Genomic DNA, 22,019 nt, shown 5'->3' on the forward strand with positions numbered 1-22,019 from the left:
CTTGGTGGAACCAATGTAGGGCTCTGGGGGAGCTGTTCTGCCGGGGAAACTTCCCTCCCAGAGGGGGAAATCATCGCCATCATCATCACCAACGCTCCTCTCATCGGGAGAGGGCAATCTCCATCAACATCTTCATCAGCACCATCTCATCTCAAAACCCTAGTTCATCTCTTGTATCCAATTCTTGTCTCCAAGTTCGGGATTGGTGCTAGTAGGTTGCTAGTAGTGTTAATTACTCCTTGTAGTTGATGCTAGTTGGTTTAATTGGTGGAAGATCATATGTTCAGATCCTATATGCATATTAATACCCCTCTGATTATGAACATGTTTATGCTTTGTGAGTAGTTACTTTTGTTCCTGAGGACATGGGAGAAGTCTTGCTATTAGTAGTCATGTGAATTTGGTATTCGTCGGATATTTTGATGGGATGTATGTTGTCTCTCCTCTAGTGGTGTTATGTGAACGTCGACTACATGACACTTCACCATTATTTGGGCCTAGAGGAAGGCATTGGGAAGTAATAAGTAGATGATGGGTTGCTAGAGTGACAGAAGCTTAAACCCTAGTTTATGCGTTGCTTCGTAAGGGGTTGATTTGGATCCATATGTTTCATGCTATGGTTAGGTTTATCTTAATACTTTTGTTGTAGTTGCGGATGCTTGCAATAGATGTTAATCATAAGTGGGATGCTTGTCCAAGTAAGGACAGTACCCAAGCACTGGTCCACCCACATATTGAATTATCAAAGTACCGAACGCGAATCATATGAACGTGATGAAAACTAGCTTGATGATATTCCCATGTGTCCTCGGGAGCGCTTTACATCATATAAGAGTTTGTCCAGGCTTTTCCTTTGCTAAAAAAAGGATTGGGCCACCTTGCTGCACCTTATTTACTTTTGATACTTGTTGCTCGTTACAAATTATATTATCACAAAACTATCTGCACTACAAAAAATACACTTCCGTGATGATACGTGTTTGTCACAGTAGGTCGCGTTTTTTGTCATGCATGTAAATCCATGACGATTTTATGACAGAATCAAGATAGTCATACTTGTGCTGTGGTAGAAGTGTTCCATGACATTACCAAAATTATCATCACGGAAGTGTGCACTTCCATGACGATAAATCGCGCGTCACAGAAGTGCTTTCGTCAAGGGTGACCGACACGTGGCATCCACCGCAACGGAACGCCGTTAAGCTATCGGGTCAGGTTTTGGATCCGATAACCCGTTAACAGACTCGACCAATGGGGATTTTCCACGTGTAAAATCATTGTTGGCTGGAGGAAAGACGTGTTGGCTCATCGTTGGGACAGATGCCATCCACTCATTGGACAGAAGGCGCCTATGATACGTAGACACGTGGCACGGCCCAACAGAGGCCCATTCCTGTGAAAAAGGCCGACCCGTTTGACTTGGTCAAAAGGTGGCGGGCCGGCCCACGGAAAGCCTGTTAACGGCATGTTCGCATATAGCCCATTTACAGCCCGCTAACCCAAGGCCCGTTACGCCCTATCCAAATTAGGCCCAGTAGCGTCATCTGGGCCATCCAGTATGATTCTAGCCCGTTTTCACTTTTGGCCCATGTATGGCCCATGACGTCTTTCGACCCATATGAGGCCCTATGTAACTCTTGGCCTATTAACGGCCCGTGGTGAAACTGGCCCGTAATGAACAATGTATCACTTTACACCCATTAACGGCCCGTGGTGAAACTGGCCCCTAATGAACAGTGTATCACTTTATACCCATTAACGTCCCGTTATTCCGTTGGGCCGTTTCCAGCCCATGTTATCTTTCAGCCTTCTCAGAGCCCATTTATTCTTGGGCTCATTTCCAGCATTCGTTTACTTACGGTCCGTTACTGTCATTTTCTGCTTGCGGGCCAAATTCAGCCTGTGGTTACAGTCGGCCCGTTTGTGGTCCATTAATACGTTGGGCCGTTTTCATAGCGTCATCAAATACGGCCTATTAACGATGGCCCGTTATGGTCGGCCCATGAACGGACGATTCCAACTCTAGCCCGTTTACGGCCATAATGCGGCCTGTTATTGGCCCATGTTTGTCCAATCAATCATACGGCCCGTATAAGGCCCATTGATGATACGGCCCGTAGAAGGCCCATTGTTTCTACGGCCCATAGAAGGCCCATTGTTTCTACGGCCCATAGAAGGCCTACTGTTTCTACGGCCCGTAGAAGGCCCACTGTTTCTACGGCCCGTAGGAGGCCCCGTGTCACTACAGTAAATATTAGCCCATGGTTATTGTGGCCTAGTTTTAAAAAATAGGTTATTGCAGCCACTAGAAAACCGCGGAAAAAGAACTGCACTAACTATAAGCAAACAAATAAACAAGACAACAAGGAAATAAATAAGCAAGCAACTTATGCTAGGCTATCACTGCTATTACACATATTACATCCACTAGGCATCAAAGTTCGCCACCAGTGCAAATATAGGGAACAAAGCAGCATATAAACGCCGCAGCAAAACAAGTCCAGAACTGAAACCACTTCAGAAGAGTTCAAGAAACAATATCCTGGGTACCCATAATGCTGACAAGATGCTTAGCAAGCTTATTAACTTTCTCTTGTTTGGCGCTTAAATCCTCCAGCGCTTGCTGTTGCACAAGAAAGTACGCATCTGAATTCTGCAGGGACTTCCTCAGTCCTTCGGCTTCTTGCCGCAGCACAGCTGACTGATGCGTTTCAGCTTGTAGCTGAGACTGAAGAAGCCGAAGTGATTCAGGCAGCGAGTTCAAAGAGCTTGTGCCAGCGGTACTAGCCAGTAACTCGAACACTACATCAACGCAGGACTATGGGGTTTTCTCACTGTCTACAAGATCGTTTTTATCACCTTTCTTGGAGACCAACAGGGTTGTCTCACTATCTTGAACCTTATCTGCATTACTTCCTCTACCATTGCATAGTGGGGTGCTCTTCTCCAATATTCGGTTTGCATACTACAAGAGAAACAAGCAGACACATCATAGGTTTAGCTTGTAGTATACGAAACTCATTTTGGTAAACCGATTCAGTAGTAAGGTGGACTGGATAACAGCATGAAACAAACATATATCTATGTCCTATGGTCACTGTATTGTCCATATCATTCTAGTTTATGTTCCCTAATCAAGATAGAGACACAGTTCAACTCATATATTTTTAAGACACAGCAGCATAGACAAAATATAAGTGTGAGAAACTACACAACATTGGCAGCACTTGTAATGTGCATCACATGAGAACATAATTGTTTATACAACTTAAACTGAAATCAACATAGAGCAAGAAGTTAGAACAGCAATCCAGTTAAAGAAATAGGTTGAAAACATACCTGTTGCACCATTGGAGTTTCAATTGGATCCTTCAAATTCGAAAGTAGTTGGTATGAGTAAATACAGTGATGCAACAGCGAAGGAGTATGGACCATAGCTACAGAATCTGACCTGAGAACAGTTGCTCTTCTGCTTTAAACGTGGAGTTTGGGTTAGTTGTGGTGGTCTTCATGCTTTGGGCACTGCATTAGCTTTACAAACTGCTCGTGTGGGGGTACTCTATGGTGGACATGGTGCTTCGTCAACTATAAGTGGGTTACTATCCGCTGGGGTTGCGGTTAGATGGGTTGTAGCTGGTTCTCTGCCCAATGGTGTAAGTGTGCAATCTGGAAGAGTCTGGATTATGTGTGGTGGGGCTAGTTTGTGGGTCAGTACAACCATGGTTTTATCTGCATCGACGGGTAGCACTGTCTTTTGTGAAGAACGGGTTTTTGCTCCCTTAGATACTGCCATCACCCCCTCCAATTCAAATGGCTGATAAACACGAAAAGAAATTGAACGTACAGACATTGTATGATAGACAGATGGGGTAATTCACATATATGTTATCTAACCAAACAGGACAGCATGACACAATTTCACATATATGATGCCTAACTAAACAGGATAGCATGACACAGTTTCACATATATGATGGATAACTTAACATGATATAATGGCATAATTCAACATATGATGAGTACCTAAACAGGATGACATGACAAAACTATATGATGTCTTTCTAAAATAGTTTGGGATGAAATAATTCATATACATGTTGTCTAAGTATATAGGAAGGCATGCTATAATTGACATAATTGATTCATATACTAAGCAGCTGGCACTCGCATGTATGATATCTAAACAAAGCAGATAGAATTCAATATTGTGCATATGATGTCTAAACTAAGCAATGCAAGACACCATATGCATCATATGAGAAATATAAACATTGCAACTTAGAGCATACACCTCAGGTGGGATATAGGACTGGTCATCTGTCTCTGAATCCTCCTCTGAGGAGCTCCCTGTAACCATCGAGATATATGCTTCAACAGGTACCATTGCCTGCTCTGAAGACCTTGTTTTCACTCCAGATTTTTCCATAACCGGCTCAAATGGCTGATTGTGACGCCTGGATAATTAAGCTACAGTAATCCATGTTAACAACGCCACGTCACCTCGGTTACTGTGGATAAACTCGCGTTAGTTCGAAACCTAGTTTGAATTTCAAATTTAAAACAAAGGAAAACAGTAAAAGTTTTCAAATAATAAAACCAAATTGGTTCGGGTTGTGCCAAATAATGCATAAGTAATTTTGGTGGTGAAACCAAATTTTTATAAAATAATTAAAGACACTAAAATAATAAAAACAGTGTCTAAATAACATTTTAATTGCTCTTTAAATTATGAAAATTTTAAACTAACTTATTTTGAGTCAAAACCAGGTTGGGTAGTGGCCTATATTAATTATAATAGTTTAGGTACTAACTTGGTATTTTACAAAACTAAAATAAATGAAACTATATTAGAAAACAGAAAAGTGAAACTAAAATAAAAAAAGGAAACAAAAAAAGAGGAAGCAGCCCCCCTGGGCCAACCGACCCAGCTGGCCACCAGGCCGACTAGGCCGGCCCGTCCCCACTCCCACTTAACCCCCACGCCCACGCCCCAAAAACCCTACCCCCACGTTCCCCGCTCCTTGATGCCGCCTCGTCCACACCTTGCTCCCTCGTCCCTCTTGGTGCCGCCCCGACCGCATCGCCCTTGGTGCCGCCACCCGTCGCCCGAAGCCGTCCCCGGCGCCACCGGACCTCCCTGCCGGCCTGCCTCCCCTGAATCGCGTCGTCACCGTCGTCCCCCTCGACAACCGGTGCCCCATACCCTACAGCTACGGTGAGGCCCTCGGCCTCCCCTTCCCCTCACCCGCACGCCGTCCCGCACCGGCGCTCGACCACCGCGACTCCCGCCTACTGCTACTGCGCCCCCTCCTCTATTCCTTCTCCCCGAAGCGGCTCACGTCGCCGTGGCTGCGCCTGCCCACGCCGGTGTCCTCTTCGCAACGAATCATGATGCCCTGCGCGCCCGAGCCGCATCTGCCGCTGGCGCCCGTGGCCACCTGCCTCCGCGCGCGTCCGCCGTCGAGCTCTCGCACGCCCTGGACCGGCCATGGCCGCGCCCCTCACGCCCGGCCACAACCCTGCGTTGTGGTCTCCTGCTCGCCAACCCCCCCCCCCCCCCCCCCCCCCCCCTCCCCCCCCCCCCCCCCCCCCCCCCCCCCGCGGCCCCTATTCGCTGCCGCTCGCACCGCCCGCATCTGTTTCGCCGGCGCCGCGCCCCATCGCTGCCTCCCCCTCCGCCCGCTGCCTATCGCCGCCTCGCTCGCGTGCCCCGCCACTGCTGCGCCATCTCCTGGCGCCATCGCCGCCTCCACCGCCCGTCCTCGCCGCCGTTTCGCCGCACTACTCCGGCCGCCGTCAAGGCCGGCGCCCCCTGGTGACCTCGAGCCAGCGTCCGGGCTCGTCCAGTTCGGGCGCCCACAACCGCTGACCGCTACGCCCGATCCGCCAAAGACCTATGGGCCAATGACAAGTGGGGTCGTCCCTAGAACGAAAAAAAGAGAAAGAATTAAAAAATAAAGAAAATAATAATTAATTAAATAATTAATTAACTTAATTAATTTTGATTAATTAAACTACTCAATTAACTAAACTAATTATTCTGATTAGTTAATTAATTAATTAGTCAATGACAGTGGGGCCCACCCCCCTGACTAATCCTGATTAGGTTAACTAATGTGTTTAATTAAAATGGGTCACTGACAGGTGGGACCCACCTGTCAGGTTGACCAGGTCAACTTCTGACGTCATGCTGACGTCAGCATGCACTGTTCTGGATAATGTTGATTAAATTAATTAAATATATCCTAAAAATGATTTAAATCTTTTAAAATTAATATAAAATAAACCGTAGCTCGGATGGGAAAACTTTGTGCATGAAAGTTGCTCAGAACGACGAGACGAATCCGAATACGCAACCCGTTCATCCGCCACGCATCCCTAGCATAGCGAACACGCAACTTTCCCCCTCCGATTCGTTTGTCCGAAAACGCAAAACACCGGGGATAATTTCCCGGATGTTTCCCCCCTTCACCGGTACCACCTCATACCACGTTAGGGAACCCCTAGCACCGATGCTTGTCATGTCCTGCATCGCTATGCATCTGTTTGCTTAAATATTTATTGTTTCTTCCCCCTCTTCTCTCGCTAGACACCGAGACCGACGCCGCTGCTACCCAGTATGACAACGGTGTTGACGACCCCTCTCTCTTGCCCGAGCAACCAGGCAAGCCCCCCCTTTGATCACCAGATATTGCCTATTCTTCTCTCTACTGCTTGCATTAGAGTAGTGTAGCATGTTACTGCTTTCCGTTAATCCTATCCTGATGCATAGCATGTCCTTGCTACTACTTTTGTTACCTTTACCTGCAATCCTAATGCTTAGTATAGGATGCTAGTTTATCATCAGTGGCCCTACATTCTTGTCCGTCTGCCATGCTATACTATCGGGCCGTGATCACTCGGGAGGTGATCACGGGTATATACTATATACTTTATACATGATATGTGTGATGACTAAAGTCGGGTTGGCTCGAGGAGTACACGCAGTTGATTCACGAATTGGGGGCTAGAAGGACATACTTTCCCGACGGCCCTCTGTGTGGATCATTGTGGCGAAGCGACATGGCAGGTTGATACCACCTAGGAGAGAGGTGGGCCTGGCCCTGGTTGGCATTCGCGGTTATTTCAAGATAACACGTTTAACGAGATCTTGGTATTTGATCTGAGTCTGGCCACTGGCCTATACGCACTAACCATCTACGTGGGGACAGTTATGGGCACTCGACGTCGTGGTATCAGCCAAAGCCTTCGTGTCGTCTACGACTGAGCGGCGCACGCCGGGTTGGACCACATAGCGCAACTTCCCTTGTAATGGTGGTTGCTAGGTCTGCTCTCCGGCCACCCTCGCAACGTGTAGGTGTGCAATGGGCGATGGGCCCAGACCCCTACGCCATAGGGTTTAGACCGACGTGCTGACCTCTCTGTTGTGCCTAGGTAGGGCTGCGACGTGTTGATCTTCCGAGGCCGGGCATGACCCAGAAAATTGTGTCCGGACAAAGGGGATCGAGCGTGTTGGGAAATGTGGTGCACCCCTGCAGGGAAGTTAATCTATTCGAATAGCCGTGATCTTCGGTAACAGGACGACTTGGAGTTGTACCTTGACCTTATGACAACTAGAACCAGATACTTAATAAAACACACCCTTCTAAGTGCCGGATACAACCGGTGATCACTCTCTCACAGGGCGACGAGGGGAGGATCATCGGTTAGGATTATGCTATGCGATGCTACTTGGTGAACCTACCATCTGTCCTGCTGCAAGATGGAGGTTACCAGAAGCATACTCTTCGAAAGGACTAGCTATCCCCCTCTTATTTAAAACCAAATTGGTTCAGGTTGTGCCAAATAATGCATAAGTAATTCTGGTGGTGAAACCAAATTTTTATAAAATAACTAAAGACACTAAAATAATAAAAACAGTGTCTAAATAACATTTTAATTGCTCTTTAAATTATGAAAATATTAAACTAACTTATTTTGAGTCAAAACCAGGTTGGGTAGTGGCCTATATTAATTATAATAGTTTAGGTACTAACTTGGTATTTTACAAAACTAAAATAAATGAAACTATATTAGAAAACAGAAAAGTGAAACTAAAATAAAAAAGGAAACAAAAAAAGGAAGCAGCCCCTCCTGAGCCAACCGGCCCAGCTGGCCACCAGGCCGACTAGGCCGGCCCGTCCCCACTCCCACTTAACCCCCACGCCCACGCCCATGAAACCCTACCCGCACGTTCCCCACTCCTCCCCCCCCCCCCCCCCCCCCCCCCCCCCCCCCCCCCCCCCCCCCCCCGTGGATCTGGATCGGGGGGCAACCGCCGCCCCCGACCCCCCTGCCGTCGCGCGCCATGGCCCCGCCGCCCTCGTCATCGGCGGCCCGGAAGTCGGCCGATGCCACCCCGTCCACACCTCGCTCCCTCGTCCCTCTTGGCGCCGCCCCGACCGCATTGCCCTTGGATTTAGACCGGCGTGCTGACCTCTCTGTTGTGCCTAGGCAGGGCTGCGACGTGTCGATCTTCCGAGGCCGGGCATGACCCAGAAAAGTGTGTCCGGACAAAGGGGATCGAGCATGTTGGGAAATGTGGTGCACCCCTGCAGGGAAGTTAATCTATTCGAGTAACCGTGATCTTCGGTAACAGGACGACTTGGAGTTGTACCTTGACCTTATGACAACTAGAACCAGATACTTAATAAAACACACCCTTCTAAGTGCCAGATACAACCGGTGATCGCTCTCTCACAGGGCGACGAGGGGAGGATCATCGGTTAGGATTATGCTATGCGATGCTACTTGGTGAACTTACCATCTACTCTCTTCTCCTACTGCAAGATGGAGGTTACCAGAAGCGTAGTCTTCGAAAGGACTAGCTATCCCCCTCTTATTCCGGCATTCTGCAGTTCAGTCCACATATGATACCCTTAATCCATTTGATACCAATGCATACATATGTAGTGTAGCTCCTTGCTTGCGAGTACTTTGGATGAGTACTCATGGTTGCTTTGCTTCCCCCTTTTTCCTTTCTATACCCGATTGCTGTGACCAGACGTTGGAGTCCAGGAGCCAGACACCACTGTCGATGACGACTACTACTACTCGGGAGGTGCCTACTACTATGTGCACCCCGCTGACGACGACCAAGAGTAGTTTAGGAGGATCCCAGGCAGGAGGCCTGCGCCTCTTCTGATCTGTATCCCAGTTTGTGCTAGCCTTCTGAAGGCAAACTTGTTTAACTTATGTCCGTACTCAGATATTGTTGCTTCCGCTGACTCGTCTATGATCGAGCTCTTGTATTCGAGCCCTCGAGGGCCCTGGCTTGTAATATGATGCTTGTATGACTTATTTTATTTGTAGAGTTGTGTTGTGATATCTTCCCGTGAGTCCCTGATCTTGATCGTACACATTTGCGTGTATGATTAGTGTACGATTGAATCGGGGGCGTCACATTGATACACATGAAGAGTAGTTCAATATACACAGATTGTCGACAAATGGAATACGTAATGAAAAAAAAGATGGCATGAGATAATTCACATATATGATGCCTGGCTCCATGGCGGTGCATAATTCACATATATGATAACTGGCTGAAAAACATGGCATTGCATAATTCACATATCTGATATAGAAAGCAAATTGGAGGCATTCACACAAAGCATGTCTAATCTAAGCAGATGCCATGGCAATGCAAGACACCATATGCATGATATGAGCAATATAACCCAGCCAAGTTAGAGCATGCACCTCGGGGGGATACGACTGGTCATCTCTCTCTGAATCCTCCTCTGAGGAGCTATCTTTAACCAGCAAGAAATCTGCATCGACAGGTAGCACTGACTTCTCAGAAGACCTTGTTTTCACTCCAGATTTTCCCATGACCGACTCAAATGGCTGATGCACAGGAAGAGTAGATGAATGTATAAGCATTGTTGACAAATGGAATACATTATGGAAAAAATATGGCACGATACAATTCACATATACGATGACTGGCTAAACAGGATGGCATTGCATGCTTCACGTATATGATGCCTGGCTAAATAAGATGGCATTGCATAATTCCCATATACTCCCTCCATTCCTAAATATTTGTCTTTTTAGAGATTTCAAATGGACTACCACATACAGATGTATATAGACATATTTTAGAGTGTAGATTCACTCATTTTGTTCCGTATGTAGTCACTTGTTGAAATCTCTAAAAAGACAAATGTTTTGGAATGGTGGGAGTATGATATAGAAACCAAACAGGTGGCATTCACACAAAGCAAATCTAAACTAAGCTGATGACATATAAGATGTATAATGTAAGCAATGCAAGGCGCCATATGCATGATATGACCAACATCAGCATGCCAGGTTAGAGCAAACACCTCAGGTGGTAAACAGGCATGGTCGGCTCCTTCTGAATCTCCATCTAAACAGTTATCTTCCTCCGGAATACAATCTGGAAATGCAGGAGGGGGGCACTTCGCCCACCATGGAGCGGCGTCTGCATGACATTATATTCGCACGCAATGGTCCTCTCTTTTTCTCTACATGTTCAGTACAATTGTGTACAATATCTGACATGCATAATAAAAAAATAGTTAGATTTTGTAAGGCCTAAGGGGTGCATGCAAAAATCAAGACTGATGGTAGCAAACGAGTGGATGGATCCAAAACTAATGATAGCAAGTAGATTATAGCTTCAGTTTAAAAAGATAGACAATGGATCATCTATTGTTTGTTGCCCACCCAACATGAACCACATAGAAGACCCCAGATGAACCAGATAGTAGACAGATATTATTCGTTGCTGGCTCGATATGAGACCCATGGGCAATTCAAAACTCATGATTGAATGATAAAGTAGCAGGTAATAATAACCGATGTATAACGTAAGAAAACACGAAAGACTGCGACCTCTCGTCCAGAACTGTGTAGTCCTCAGGTTCATCTGCTTAGTCGATGATGGTAATGCAGTTGGCGTGGCTGCCAGCAACGGGGAAGATGATTTGAGGCAGCAAAAGGAAGTCTGCAGGGGGGATCTCTGCTGCAGTGAACGCTTCTGTCGATGGTGCACCTCAGGTGGGGTGGATGACGGCATGGCAGGAGCAGGACATAACACACAGAGTTTTCTTTGACGCCTATCTGAAAATTAAGTAAATCTGTAAGGGCTCCTTAGAACTGGAGGATTCTATAAACGCAGGGACATGAAAAACACACGGATAGGATAGGAATGCACGTGCAAAACAGAGCATTTGGAAACATCGTATTTCAGTCAACCTGGGTGTTTGGCTGACATGAATTGGAAGAACAGAGGAATGGAGAAACAAAGTGATGCGACGAGTGTACAACATCTTTGGCATAGCCTTGTGGACCTCAACATCATTGGGTTGGACGTGGAGGATGGTGATGATGCTGGTGTGACTGTCAGTGGCGGGGAAGAAGATCCGAGGCCTCTGGAAACGGCGCCGAGGGTACTGCTCCGCTGTGATGGACGGTTCCGTCGTTGGAGCAGCTCCGCTAAGGTGTACGGTGATGAGGCTGAAGCATGACAAGACAGACAAGGTTAATCTGAAGTGGGACCCTAATATCATCTGCAATAGATGATGTAAAATACATCACCAAAAAGTGCTAGATGTAAAATGCATCAGCCACGCCACGGCTGCTCCAACAGATGCTGTAAGTACTGTTCACTCTGAACTTAATTGAACAAAATGAACTTCACAGTTGAAACTGAATTTTACTGTCGAAACTGATTGAACTAGTAACAGAGCATTGCAATAGATGTTTAGGGCGTTCGGGCACTAGTAGCAGAGAAGCAGTGATCTAAATCAGCAGACGCTCGAGCAGGGAACACACTAGCAGAGAGCAAGTCGTGCAGTAGCATCGCGAGTGAGTGCTAAAGCAGCAACTCCTGTAGCTGCCGGAGGTCGTGCAATGGCAGCAGCAGCGCAAGCGAGAGCAAGAGCAGAGCAGCAGCACGAACGAAAGCAGGAGCAGTGCAGCAGCGCGACCAACAGTAAGAATAGAGCCACAGCGCGAGCGAGAGCCGGAGCAACTGCAGCTACTGCCGTTGTGGAAGTCGCCGCCGACGAAGCAACTACATGGGGGAGAGACGCCGTGGATGTTGTGGCCAGCGACGGCGCCGTCGATGGAGACACGCCATGTCTGCTCGGTATCGAGCACCGGCAGCCCCGTGAGATCGAATAAAAGATGAAATGCAGCGATGAGTGCTGAACCTCCTTGGTGGCGCTGAGTTGGCCTCGGCTTCATCGGAGGAATTGGTGAGGGTGTTGCGGTTCCGGTGGGGCAGGTCAAGACAGCGTTGTGGGGATTGAGGTGGCGCGATAGACGAGGCAAACATCGGGGCAGCTCCTTGGAGGTGGAGGACGGGGCGGCTGATCCGGCGGGACGACGAGATCGACAATGGATCCTCATCCGGTGCGGAGGATGAGGGACGGCGAGCTGTTGCGGTGGATGACGTAGTCGGAGAAGAGTCTCTAGCTGGGCCGCGGTCGAGAGGCTAACGGAGGAGTGTGGGGTTTCGCGGGTTTTGGCGGCCTCGGTGTACTAATGGGGGGGCGAAGGGGTGGGGGGAGCCAAGCTTAGGGACGCGCTTGTCCGAACTGTAGGGTAAGTTACCAGCGTACCCCCACCGGTTTTGACACAACTTCATTTCCGGCTGAGGGGTAGAAGGGGGATTTCGCGTGTCTGGGCTGCGGGAGCGATTTCGGATGAGGAGGGAGTTCTCGTGCGCATCCAAATTTTGGGATAACAAGGCGTGGTGCGGGTTGAAGAAGCGGGAGTTTCAAAGCAGGTGAGACAAAAGATACTCGAGCTTGAAAATTTCGGGATAACAAGGTGCGGATTCCTTGTTCAGCAGAACAAAAAAACAATTCATACAAGACACAAGAGAGTCATGTCCCCTTTTACTATATTGCTATAGATGCCATTGAAAAAACTACAAGAAAAATGTAAAAAAATCGGGAGAACAAGATTACCCTGCACAGTACCAAATCGATTCGCACTTCCCTCAACAACAACAAAAAAAATCAATTCCCACCAAAGAAAGAGTAATGTCCCTTTTTATGATTACAGATGCCATGATCTCGAATTTTAATTTTTGAATCCACATTATGTTGAATTCGAATATATCGTTAGGTGACCTTGCGGTTTATAATTGATATAGTCATACATTTTGATCTTCCATCATATTTGAACATTTTACTCCACCATGTGAACATATATATTGTCGTCTACCATATGGACTAAATTTGAATCAATTTTCCTTATTTGAATATGATTGTTTTCAAGTTATACAATAATTTAAATATTATCTTGATAACAAAAAACTTACATATAGCCGTAATCATATTTCACTATGAACTACATGTACCATACGCTCTCCAATTCAAATATTTGTATCCATTTTATGTTGAATTCAAATCATAGTACATTATTGGTCTAGGTAGCGAGATGTTTGGGATAATCTAAACCATGTTTTCATACGTATAATTTTTGGCTGAATTGGGACAAGTTTTGGTATAAGCCTCTTGCAAAACCGGAGATTCTCTCAACAAGCCTCGTGGTTCCGAGAGGGAACGTGTCACCTTTGTGTGCGAAACGATATACGCTGCCTCCCCCTGATTTTATTTACAGAGGCAACATAGAACTATATGAGTGCCCTGTTAAATTTTGGAATTATTTCTGGTTCATTTGGCCTTTTTATACATTAATTGATTTTCTGGACTTTTAATGCGCATAATCCAAATATGAATTGCATGCACATGCTCCGGTGCACCAAAGTGGGTTGAAAAATCACGTGTGTGTCCTTGGTTGAATTTCTAGGTCCCATGGAAGAAATGAGAATGAAATTCAAACATCTGGGCGTCATGACTCGGCCAAGAACATCGAGAAACTTTGATTTTAAATTCATGTAAATCCAAAACTCGCCTGAAAATCATGAAACTTGGCATGGTGTCATGTCATGGCACTAACATGTTGTGGTAAAAAATTGGGCCGATTTGGAAGCTCGTGGTTCTAAGAGGGAACGTGCCACCTTTGAGTGTGAAACGATATACGCTGCCCCCCTTGAGTTTCTTAACAAAGGCAACATAGAACTACATTAGTGCCCTGTTAAATTTTGGAATTATTCCGGGTTCGTTTGTCGTTTTTTATACATTAATTGAGTTTTTGATCATTTAATGTGCATAAGTCAAATTTGAACTATAAGCTCATGCTCTCGTGCACCAAAGTTGGTCGAAAAAACACATTTGTGTCCTCGCATGAATTTCTAGGTCCTATGCAAGAAATGAGAATAAAATTAAAACATCTGGGCATCGTGGCTCGGCCGAGAACATTGAGAAACTTGGTTTTAAAATTCTTGAAAATCCAAAACACGTCTGAAAATCATGAAACTTGGCATGGATGTCATGTCATGGTACTACCATGTTGTGGTAAAAAAAATGGCCGAATAGGAACATATTTTGGTATATGCTTTTGCAAACTGAAGCTTCTTTCAAGAAGGCTCGTGGTTCTGAGAGGGAACGTGCCACCTTTGAGCGCGAAACGATATACGTTGTCCCCCTTGAGTTTATTTACAAAGGCAACATAGAACTACATGAGTGCCCTGTTAAATTTTGGAATTATTTCGGCTTCGTTCGGCCTATTTACACATTAATTGAGTTTTTGGTCATTTAATGTGCATAATTCAAATTTGAACTACAAGCACATGCTCCCGTGCACCAAAGTTGGTTGAAAAATCACATTTGTGTCCTCGGGTGAATTTCTACTCCCTCCTTCCATCTATATAGGTCCTAATGCGTTTTTCGAGGCTAACTTTGACCAAACGTTAGAGCAATAATATATGACATGCAACTTACACAAAGCATACCTTCAATTTTGTATGTCAAAGGAGCTTCCAATAATATAATTTTCATAGTATACATCTCATGTGCTATTAATCTTGTCAATAGTCAAAAGCTGTCTTGAAAAACACATTAGGCCCTATATAGATGGAAGGAGGGAGTAGGTCCCATGCAAAAAATGAGAATAAAATTCAAACATCTGGGCATCGTGGCTCGGTCGAGAACATTGAGAAACTTGGTTTTAAAATCATGAAACTTGGCATGGTGTCATGTCATGGTAGTACCATGCTGTGGTAAAAAAATTGGCCGAATAGGAACAAAATTTGGTATAAGCTTCATGCAAATCGGAGCTTCTCTCAAGAAGGCTCGTGGTTCTGGGAGGGAACGTGTCACCTTTGTGTGCATAATTCAAATTTGAAATACAAGCACATGTTCCAGCACATCAAAGTTGGTTGAAAAATCACATGTGTGTCCTCGGGTAAATTTCTAGGTTCCATGCAAGAAATGGGAATGAAATTCAAAATTCTGGGCATCGTGGCTGGGTTGGAAACATTGAGAAACTTAGTTTTTTAATTCCTGTAAATCCAAAACATGCATGAAAATAATGAAACTTTGCTTGGTGCCATGACATGGCACCAACATGCTGTGGTAAATTAGCAGTCCGATTTGCGAAGGCGCACACATTAACAATCAACAAAGTCATTTTGGAACAAGTGCTGTCACGTTACAATCGGAAACACAAGTATTATTGAAACCATGGGAGTTCTACTTACTAGTACCATTTACGTGCCACCATGCGTCCCCATTTTTATTAGCTAGGAGGGGCCGTGCAGGGTAGCTATTTGAGTACGAGAGGCATGCGATCAGACCCCTGCTCGTGCTTATCGGGAGGAGAGCCCTTTGACCTCCATCTGCCGTCCACCTCTCTCCCAAGGTCTCCATTAATGGCGCCCGAGCCTCTGCTTAATGGCGTGGCTATGGCTCACTCGACTGAGATTTAAGAGAGAAAAAAGAAAATCTGAAAGCACGGATCTTGATGTAAGATCCGACAGACCTATATAGCATCTACTGCGACTTATAGCAAGACTGATGAATATATAAGGACGATTAATTTTTTTTGATCAAATAAGGGCTTGCCCCTTCCGATTTTCATTACTAAAAACCACCACAATTCACAAGAAGTTCAGCACAACTCCAGCCTAACACGAAGGACTAAAAGCTACCAGATTGAAATCGCAACATCCCAAGAGGCCAACAAAGGCCAAACATCCGCGCTAGAACCCAACATTTCACAACCGACGACACAATCCACATCCTAAACCGATTATTACATCAAAAGAAACCAGGAAACTAGTCTTCGCGGCGAGCAGCGATGAGCTCTTTCGTGTCCTCAAGACGCTGCTTGACAACATCCACGGATTCCTCCACCAGCCTTTGGCGCTCGTTGCAGAGCATGTCATTCTCGTCCATAAGTTTCTTGACGATGACGTCGGTCCTCTTCAACAAGGCACTCGTCTCCTCCTGCTGGTCTGCACTTTGGACGATCTTCTCCCTCAGCAGGTCGCGCTCGGCCCGGAGCCTCTCATTGCCCTCCCTTAGTTGCCGAATGATGCCGGTAGCCTGTTCAAACGAGGCTATCATGTCGTCCTGCAACCTCGCCGAGCCGGAGATCTGATCCATCTGGCAATGGACGATCGCATGCATGCGCCTATAACAGTCGTCGCCAGCCCGTGAGAAATTTTCCCAGGCCGCCGTGGCACGGCGGGACATCTCTGCTGCATTCGTGGCGCGGCGGGACATCTCTGCTGCTTCCATGGCGCGACCGGACCAGTCTGCTGCATCGACGGTGCGGCAGGACCTCCGTGCTGCTTCAGCGGCGCGGCGGGACCTCTGTGCTGCTACTTCCGCGCGGCGAGACATGTCGGCTGCTCTCGCAGCAAGGCGGGACATCTCTCGTGCTTTTGCTTCCATGCTCGCCTCTCCATGGTGGCAATCTCTCCACCCAGTACTCACACTGGCCATGGCAGACGCAAGGGAAGGATGCTAAATGACTTGTTTGTTTTTGTGGATGAGGAGTTGAGGAGGAATGTGCAGTCATCTTGGCATACTAGTATTTATAACCGAGTACTAATACGCTCCTAAGTGGGAAACCGTTTATGTTGTGATCGGTGTGAAGAGGTTTGCAATTCAATATAGCATGGAGTAATTTGGAATGTGACGAGACGCAAGCTCAAAATTTATTGACGGTTCTAGTTTCGAAGTGCGGCACTATTCCCGGATGGAGTACTTCTTTTTCTACTCCCTCCTTTCCGGTTTTATAGGGCTTATCTCAAAACTTTAGTTTTTCCATTTTATAAGGCTCAATTTGGTTGTTCCCCAACACATGTTCAGATTCCAAGGTGCATTAAATCATTGCATGCAAGTATTAAGAGAGAATTGACCAATGCATGTACTTTATGCATGCATGCATTGCAATTAATGCATTGATAAACATAATTTTTTGAGAAAAAAATAGTCGCGTGGCGAGCTCTAGGCTAGTCTTTTTTCAGACGCATTAAACCTATCTCTCGGGACTTCTCGCACACACCATCGTGCCACCCACAAAAACTTGTACTCTGAGTTTAGTAGTACGTTATACAGGAAGAGAAGAGGTGCACGCACGCAATCGTCCTCTCACACACGCGTCTGTTTTTTCTCGAAAAGGAGGATGATGACCCCCGGCCTCTGCATCTGGGAGTCACACATGCAAATTATTGAAATATATCGAGTGCAGTGCTTTGATGTGTCGCGTCAACTCATACATTAATGAGAAGTTTGATTATCCTCTCCCTCGCGGACTTAACTGCACCTGCCTTTGGCTGTATGACAGGTTGGCCACACACCTGTCAGGCCCACCTGTCATACACGCAAAGGCAGGAGCGTCCCTCCCTCGCCCATGAGCGTGGTGGCTGGCAAGACTAGGAGAAGCTTTCGCTACACGATCTCCCTCCCGCACGCGGTGGACATGCAGCAGTTCAATCGGTGTTAGATGGCCAGAAGCATACTGTAGTACTCCTCCAGTGCCGTAGTATTCCATCATTGTTCGACTTCCCGAAGAGGCGAAGAGCCAAGTGCAGCCCGGACGCTCGTGTGGCAGTTTCATGTGTAGAGTAGTCTAGGATAGCGTGTACCGTGCATGTAAGCTTAAAATCATTGGGGTCGGCTCCATGCTATGTGGTTGTCTCGAAGTTTTTTTTTTAAAAAAATAGTCTTCTGGCCCTACCCGAAAACTGCCGCGTGTACTGCCGCCCCGCCCTCAACTTTTAACTACGCGAAAATAGTTCGACCTTGTTCATTCTATATAAATACAGTACTTACTGTATGTTTATTCACCCGTGGGGTTGTTTAATGAATGGAGGGGTGTCGGTGTCAAAACCGGTGGATCTCGGGTAGGGGGTCCCGAACTGTGCGTCTAGGCCGGATGGTAACAGGACGCAGGGGACACAATGTTTTACCCAGGTTCGGGCCCTCTTGATGGAGGTAAAACCCTACGTCCTGCTGGATTAATATTGATGATATGGTAGTACAAGAGTAGATCTACCGCGAGATCAGAGAGGCTAAACCCTAGAAGCTAGCCTATGGTATGATTGTATGTTATGGTTGTTGTCCTACGGACTAAAACCCTTCGGTTTATATAGACACCAGAGAGGGTTAGGGTTACACAAGGTCGGTTACAAAGGAGGAGATATCCATATCCGTATTGCCTAGCTTGCCTTCCACGCCAAGTAGAGTCCTATCCAGACACGAGACGAAGTCTTCAATCTTGTATCTTCATAGTCTAATAGTCCAGCCAATGGAGATAGTTCGGCTGTCCGGAGACCCCCTAATCCAGGACTCCCTCAGTAGCCCCTGAACCAGGCTTCAATGACGATGAGTCCGGCGCGCAGTATTGTCTTCGGCATTGCAAGGCAGGTTCCTTCTCCGAATACATCACAGAAGAATTTGAATACGAGGATAGTGTCCGACCCTACAAAATAAGTTCCACATACCACCGTAGAGAGAATAATTTTTTCGCAGATCTAATTTGCTGGCTTGTTTTGGCAGCATGACGTTATGTCATGGCCCGGTGATTATTCGAACCGTTTTTCTTCAACCAGCTCCACACATAACGCGAGGCAGTTTCTTGACACGTCTTGTCAAAGCAGAGATCATGTTCCCCCGATTACGGGATTCTCATTAATATGGTCGTGGGTAACCCAACCGTGTCTAGGACTCCTAGATTATAGGCAAGTCCCAAACGGCTACGGAGAGGACGCTTGATATTCATCCTCTTTATAAAGGGACAAGGTTTTTGCTTTTTCCCTCTCGTGCTCAATCGAACCCTTCCCCCGCCTCGAGTTCTAACACCCAAAGCCCAGGTCAGGTGCTCCGGATCTTCAATCATGTCCGGATCCAGCCTACAAGGCCGATGGATGCCCTCCTCCATTACGGAAGAGGATATCAAGAAGTTGAGGGAGGCCAGATACCTGACCGCCGAGGTTTCGCATCGGCTGCCTGCTCGAGGGCAGGTCGTCCCTACTCCCGAACCCAACGAGAACGTCGTGTTCGTCTCCCACTTCCTCCGATGCCTAGGCATCACTCTGGATCCCTTCGTCAGGGGTTTGATGTTCTATTACAGGCTAGATTTCCACGATCTAGCTCCGCACTCCTTTCTCCACATCTCGACATTTATTGTCGTGTGTGAGGCCTTCCTCCGCATTACCCCTCACTTCGGCCTGTGGCTCAAGACCTTTGAAGTGAAGCCAAAGATGATCGAGGGGCAACATGCAGCGTGCAGAGGCGCATCAATAGGCAAGATGGCAAGAGCTCTGTGGCCGAAAGGTTCCTTTCCAGAGGTGTCCAAATTATGGCAACGGGGGTGGTTTTACGTCACGGCTCCCAGAAGTGCCAAGTGGGCGGCTACCCCCGCCTTCCGCTCGGGCCCCCCACCACAACTGATGTCATGGATTAGCAGAGGTATGAGCTGGGGTCCAGCCAAGGACGTGCCTATACTACAAAGCCGCATTCAAGATCTCTTCGAGGGAGATTTTAATTTGGTTGTGTTAATGCAAGTTATGCTGGTTCGTCAAGTCCAGCCTTGCAAACGCCGGCCCCTTTGCTTGTGGGAGTTCAACCCAGAAGGACCGCGAGCCATTCAAAGTTTCCTCGGCCTGACGCACAAGGAGATGTACAGGTCATTCTTTGGACCTCAAATAGAGTGTCCGGATACTACCGAGGACGTGGGCCTGAGCAGTAACCTTGCCGCCGAACAAGTAAGAAATCCTCTAGCCGAACATACCGTCTTTTATTCATCATGAAGTTATTTCTGAGAGCTTGCTCTTTGACCAGGACTGGCTAACAAAGGCGAAGATGATTCGGTGTTTGGCCCCCCTCCCTGAGGGTTTGGAAAATCCGGGATTGGAAAAGATGCTCGAGCTCGCACCTTGCCCGGAGCCCTCGAAGGAAGATACAGGGGGAAATAATACGGGCAGACGCGGGCCCCCATCGCTGCCAGTTCCAACCGAGGGAATGAGCGCCTCCATGAAGGAGGATAACCGGGGAGGAAAAGGACTGCTTCTGAGGATCTGGAAGACGAGGCCTCCAAACGGGAGAAGAAGTCTCCAACAGAGGGTCCCGCCTCGGGGGGTGCTCTTGCCGCACAAATTCCGCGGGGGGATCAGCCCTCCAACGAGTCATAAGTGATCCAAAAAATACTTTAATAGTGAAGGTATACTATCTTTCTTCTGAGAAAATGACCACCGCATATATCTTGCAGTTCGGGCCTTAGCCCCTCTCAGCTGAGCTCGTCTTTGAGGGATCTTCTTCCGGAGATGATGGAGAGCGAAACGCCTCCCCGGACTCCTCCACTCAAGAAGCGGGCGACCCCGAAGTGTCGTCACGGAGGGCCTCTCCGGATCCGGTGAGGCCAGAAGATAATCCCATAGACCCCCAAAGTCCCCAACGTCCGGCTCTCGAAGAGAGCAAACAAAAGAGTCTGGCACCGTCTGGTATGCGGTCGGACGTTCTGAGGGAGCTAGTGGGGCGAGCAGCCATCTCATAAGAACACCGTACGCTGATGGGTACGGTGATGGAGAGAATTTCATCCGCCGAAAGCGGATTACATGAAGCCTTTATGAGTCTTTGACAGGCTTTGAGGTACGTGAGATAATATGTGATAGTATCGCACATGTTAGGTGTGCCCTATGTAGATAGTAGCCCCTGAGACTCTGGTTGTCGTCGAGAACGGCGGCGAACAGAGGATCGTAGTCCCAGGCAATAACCAGACTGCCTTTATGTGTAGGTGGTGGAAGCTCCGGTGGCTAGCCGGACTAGTGAGTTTGCCAAATTAAAACGGCAACTGGATGCGGCAGACACCGACATCGAGCTTGTTAACAAGAGGCTTGACGAGGCACAGGGTGAGTGTTATTTTCTAGTGAATGCCACGTAGTAAGAGTAGCATGATGCCAATATCTTTAATATGTTGTGACTACAGATGGAGATGCCACCGTGGAAACCTTGCGGGCAGAACTTGCCCGAGCCAAGGAACAAGCGAGGATTAGTAATGCGGCTGCTTTGAAGGCGGCCGAAGAGTTGAAAGCCGAGAAGGCCGCACATTGCTAGAGCAAAAATAAGATGGCCAAGATGGCCGTAGAGTTAAAAGACACTGCTGACCGTTGTCGGCTCCTTGAGAAAGAAAACCGAGCGAAGGCAATGGACCTTGAGAAGGCCATGATGGTGGACAAAGACACCCGCTCTGCTATGAGAGCAAAGAAGGAGGAGCTGCGGGAAGCCCTCCATGCTACGGAGGAAGTTCGGAGATCCACGGTATGCCCCTCTGGATCGGCTGTGGAGTTCGGCAGATGCATATATGGACTTGGCGGCGAGCGCTGCCGATGCGGCCAAATACTTCCAAGGTCAAATAGATCGTGAGGTGGACAAGCTATTCTGGTCGCAATTCAATGTTCCAGAGCGTCCGCTTCCATTGACTGATCAGCTAGCCGAATGGGCCAAACTAAATAGGTTGTCCGGACTCGCCATGAGGTCTGTCGTGGATCAGCTATGGTCGGAAAAGCCAAAGCCGAACAACTATTTCAGCTTAGTGCAGCAGTTCCTTGGTGCGGTGCCGCGCATTAATGCGATGAAGAGGTC

The sequence above is a fragment of the Triticum urartu genome, chromosome 6 (genome assembly GCF_003073215.2).
Source record: "Triticum urartu cultivar G1812 chromosome 6, Tu2.1, whole genome shotgun sequence".
Classification (NCBI taxonomy): Eukaryota; Viridiplantae; Streptophyta; class Magnoliopsida; order Poales; family Poaceae; genus Triticum; species Triticum urartu.